The sequence below is a fragment of the Triticum aestivum genome, chromosome 2A (assembly GCF_018294505.1).
Source record: "Triticum aestivum cultivar Chinese Spring chromosome 2A, IWGSC CS RefSeq v2.1, whole genome shotgun sequence".
Lineage (NCBI taxonomy): Eukaryota > Viridiplantae > Streptophyta > Magnoliopsida > Poales > Poaceae > Triticum > Triticum aestivum.
Window position 1 is genome coordinate 200641220 of NC_057797.1, and position 4491 is coordinate 200645710.

At 44.6% G+C, this 4491-nt stretch overlaps 1 long non-coding RNA gene across 1 annotated transcript; it reads right to left on the bottom strand.

The window, feature by feature from the left end:
• Positions 1–585: 585 nt before the first annotated feature.
• LOC123188335 (uncharacterized) lies at positions 586–3024 on the bottom strand. The gene is made up of 2 exons (XR_006494568.1): positions 2497–3024; positions 586–1024 (listed from the first exon to the last, which is right to left on the bottom strand). It is a non-coding gene; the product is annotated as an uncharacterized lncRNA (long non-coding RNA).
• Positions 3025–4491: the final 1467 nt, after the last annotated feature.

The window sequence follows — 4491 nt, forward strand, 5'->3', positions numbered from 1 at the left end:
TCTGGTCCATAAAAAATCCATAAAAAGTTTCATTGTGTTTGGACTCCGTTTGATATTGATTTCCTGCGATGTAAAAAACATGCAAAAAACAGTAACTAGCACTTGGCACTATGTCAATAGGTTAGTACCAAAAAATGATATAAAATAACTATAAAATGATTATAAAACATCCAAGAATGATAATATAACAGCATGGAACAATAAAAATTACAGATACATTGGAGACATATCAGCCACAAGGACGAAGGGCGCGCCCAGAGGGGTAGGGTGCGCCCCCACCCTTGTGGGTCCCTCGTGACTCCACCGACCTAGTTTCTTCGCCTATATATTCTCATATATCCACTACTAGGAAAAACCTTACCAGTAGCATGGGTTTTTGGACTACCAGTAGCGTAGGTTCCCACGCTACTGCTATAACGCTACAGCTATTTTTTAGCAGTAGCGTGTGTTTTACCCCACGCTACTGCTAAACAGACATACCAGTAGCGCTGGTGCCCCACGCTACTAGTATTCCACACCCACGCTACTAGTAAAGGAATAGCAATAGCGCTTCTATGATACACCCACCCTACTAGTAACAAATTAGGATTTAAAAAAAATAAAAGTCTATCTATTTCAGTTTAGACATGCATTTCACAATACATACATGTTATGCATACAGTCAATCATCAATCATACATATCTGATGTAGATAATTAACACACGCACACGCACACACACACACACAATATATGCCACGCGTCTATGTCGTCGACGTCGGCGCCTCCACAAGGCCGTGTTGATGTCGTCGACGTCGGTGCCTCCACAAGGCCGTGTTGATGTCGTCGACGTCGGCGCCTCCACAAGGCCGTGTTGATGGTGTTGATGTCGTCATCGCCGCCGCCACCGCAGCGCCATGATGATGTCGTCGTCTTCGTCGCCGCCGTAGCCCTGTGTCGATGTCGATGTCGTCGTCATCATCGTCGCCGCAGCCCCATGTCGATATCGTCTTCGTCGCCGCCGTAGCTTCATGTCCATGTGTTCCCTATTAGGAACTCACAAATCCTGGAATTAAACAATGAACCAAGACCACTACTAGGAACTCAAAAGGACTTGGAGCATTAGTGCAATATAACAGTAACCTATAGAGCACTAAGTAACAATAGCATAAACAAAAGCATATAGCAGCAGCATAGTATATATGAATTATAAACAGTACCTAAGAGACCAATCCTAGAAATTAGGGAAAACCCAACTTAAGAAGGATACAATGCTAGGCATGACCAAATCTTATTATAGATTCTGAATCCAAGCTTTTGAGGCAAATTGCAACAAGCAAAGTTTGTGCACCAAGTAGGAGTAATTCCCAGGTCATTCGCAAGCAAGCAAGCAAGAAGGCATCAACAACAGCAGATTATTACCAACATTGTACCCTTTACTGTCAGGTCATTTCAATTCAACTCTTGGTTGCAGATGTATTATTGTTGTATTACTAGTAATCAGCAGCAGTAACAGCACTTGGTCATTATAAATATCACTGGTGATTATAGTCGACATGACAACTTCCCATTTATTACTATATTTATAATGAAATTTTGTAATAACATTCATTCATGTGACATAAGAGACTTAGAGCAACATTTCATATATTAGTGACAGTTAAGCTGCTGCACTTGCAAATTTGTAACACCAATCAAATAGATGTGTTATGTATATTCTCCAGTGCGGTCTTAAATTGGAAGGAAATGAGGAGTTTCTTCTTTCAAACCAATGTAGTGATTTTATTGAAAAGTATGAGCAGGTGCACTTATATTATATCAAAAATATAAATATTAGTATGTTTTTTATCTCACATGGATGTATTAAGTAATAATATGTGTGTGTGTAAAATAGACTATTCCAGTAAATTTAATCCTTGATTCCTCCTAATAAAGAACAATATCTTGAGGAACTACATAGAGTATCATTCTGTTGCAAAAATTAAGAGTGAAAAAGTAAAATTATAGGCATAGGATCTTACATATTCGGTAAAGTCATTTTGAAAGCTAAATATTCAGAAGCATCAAAGATAGTTATTTTGAGAATGGAAACATATACCATAACTCGTTGGTTGTTTCTTGTAAGAGTATGTAGATAGAGTACCATCTAGAAAGACTCTCATGGCTAAGTGGCTGTTGCTTGTAATGCTATACAGATAGAGGACCATCCAAAAAGACTAAGCTATCAAAATGTTCCAATGCTCGCCTTAACTTCACTACAAGAAACAAGTTAAGGCATGAATAGAAAATTTTATACTTGAACCAAACTCAACTTGAGCAGCACTACAATGAACGAAAACTAAACTTGACATTACTGAACTAATTGTGCATCTATCTGCTAACATCTAATTCGTTTGTCATACACTAGTACTACACTGAACTATAACTGATATCCCAAAGCCTACACTAGTACTACACTTAATTAAAACTGAACTTGGCTGTTGCACTTATGAAAATTCAGAAAACGCACTTGGCATACCTAGCCGCATTACTGAAAATTCATAAACGAGCAGCTGCAGCGGCGTCCAAGAGCAATTGGCCGTCAGCCGCCACCGAAATCCACGGACGACAGCGCCTCACCGCGACACCGGCCGGCCACGAACGACGAGCCGACCCGACGGTCACCAGATCCGTCGCCGCCACAGATTCTCCTGCTCCTGCGCCTGCACTCGTCTCCGTCCGTGGCCAATCCCCGTACTGTTCGTCGGCCTGGGCACGTGCATGTGCGGGGTGCTGCTCGTTGGCCAGCGGTCCGACCTGGGCACTCGGCGGCAAGAACACGGGGGCGCCCGAATCCCTAGCCGCGGGTAAGGGTGCTGACCTTGACGCATGGATCTGGACGGAGGGGAGGGCGGGGCGGAGCTTGGGGGCATGTTGCGTGCGGCCGGAGATCGCCGGAACCGGCCGGCGTGGGTGGTGGCAGCGGCGACGAGATCGTGGGGGAGAGGAGCTCGACCGAGAGCCAGGGGTAACGGTGGGGGTGAGATTTGTGTGAGAGAGAGTTTTTATCTGGTCGCTTGGCATGTGGAGGCAGTTAGGGGTGGGCATATTAACCGAGGACCGAACTACCGAATTGAATAAACCGGGACCGAAGCCAAAAAGACCTAAACCGAAAGTTTTGGTTTTTAGTTCGGTCAGCATGTTTCAAAAACCGAAATTAATTTGGGTAATTCGGTGTCATGGTTTTGTTACCCGAAAGGACCGATGAAACCGAATACACAGGCACGTGCACTCAAATCTACGTAATGGGCCAACCCACAGCCCAATACCTCTCCCGTAAGATTCCTTCCTTTCTTCAGTAGCCCACTAGATGACCGACCTGCGCCTCAAGCCCTCGACTCTTCTGCCTCCACTCACGATCCCTCCCCCACCCAGTGCCTAACCCTAGCCACCATGCGCTGCCTCTACCGCCCTCAACCACTAGAGGCAACAGCGGTGGCGCGTGAACTATGGAGGACACATCCCTCTTCCCTCCTATCTCCCGCTTTCTCTTTGATTGCCTTGCGTGGGCATCTTATTGCTGATTTGTTCACCTGAAGTTCTTGTTACTTTGATCTGATTTTGTAATCACAAGATCTTGTCTTGTGTGTGTACGCAATGTTTCTTTGCAGATCAATTTCTGAAGCGTCGTTTTCTTTCATTGCTTTCCCTAATCTATCGGTCAATTAAGTCTCGACCGAGGACCGAACCGAAATCTCGGTCCACCGAATCTTCGGTTAGGAGATTTCTGAGTGACCGATCGGTCATCCTTTTCTCAAAACTGGATTTCTTTGAAAGCCGAAGAACCGAACCGAACGGCTCGGTTAAACCGAATGCCCAGCCCTAGAGGCAGTGGACACGCTAAGTAGTAGCGTGGGTGTATCGCCTGCACTATAGCTATTCACTTAGTAGTAGCACGGGATTTACAACCAGCGCTACTAATATTTTTTGATCTGCTGGTGTGGTGTGGCACACTTACCAGTAGCGTGCCCAAAAGAAACCAACGCTGCTGCTAAGCCATACCAGTAGCGCGCTTTGTACCCAGCGCTACTGGTAATTACCAGTAGCGTGGGGACACAAACAAACGCTACTGGTAAACTTCTATGTATAAGCATTTTCCTAGTAGTGATCCCACAAACAATAGAGGGAGCCACAAAAACACTTTTCCACCGCCATAACCTTCTGTACCCGTGATATCCCATCTAGGGTCCTTTTCTGGCGTCCTACTGGAGGGGGATTCGGTCACGGAGGGCTTCTACATCAACACCATTGCCCTTCCGGTGAAGCGTGAGTAGTTTACCATAGACCTACGGGTCCATAGCTAGTAGCTAGATGGCTTCTTCTCTCTCTTTGATTCTCAATACCATCTTATCCTCGATGTTCTTGGAGATCTTTTCGATGTAATACTTTTTTGCGGTGTGTTTGCTGAGATCCGATGAATTGTGGATTTATGATCAGCTTATCTATGAATACTATTTGAATCTTCTTTGAATTC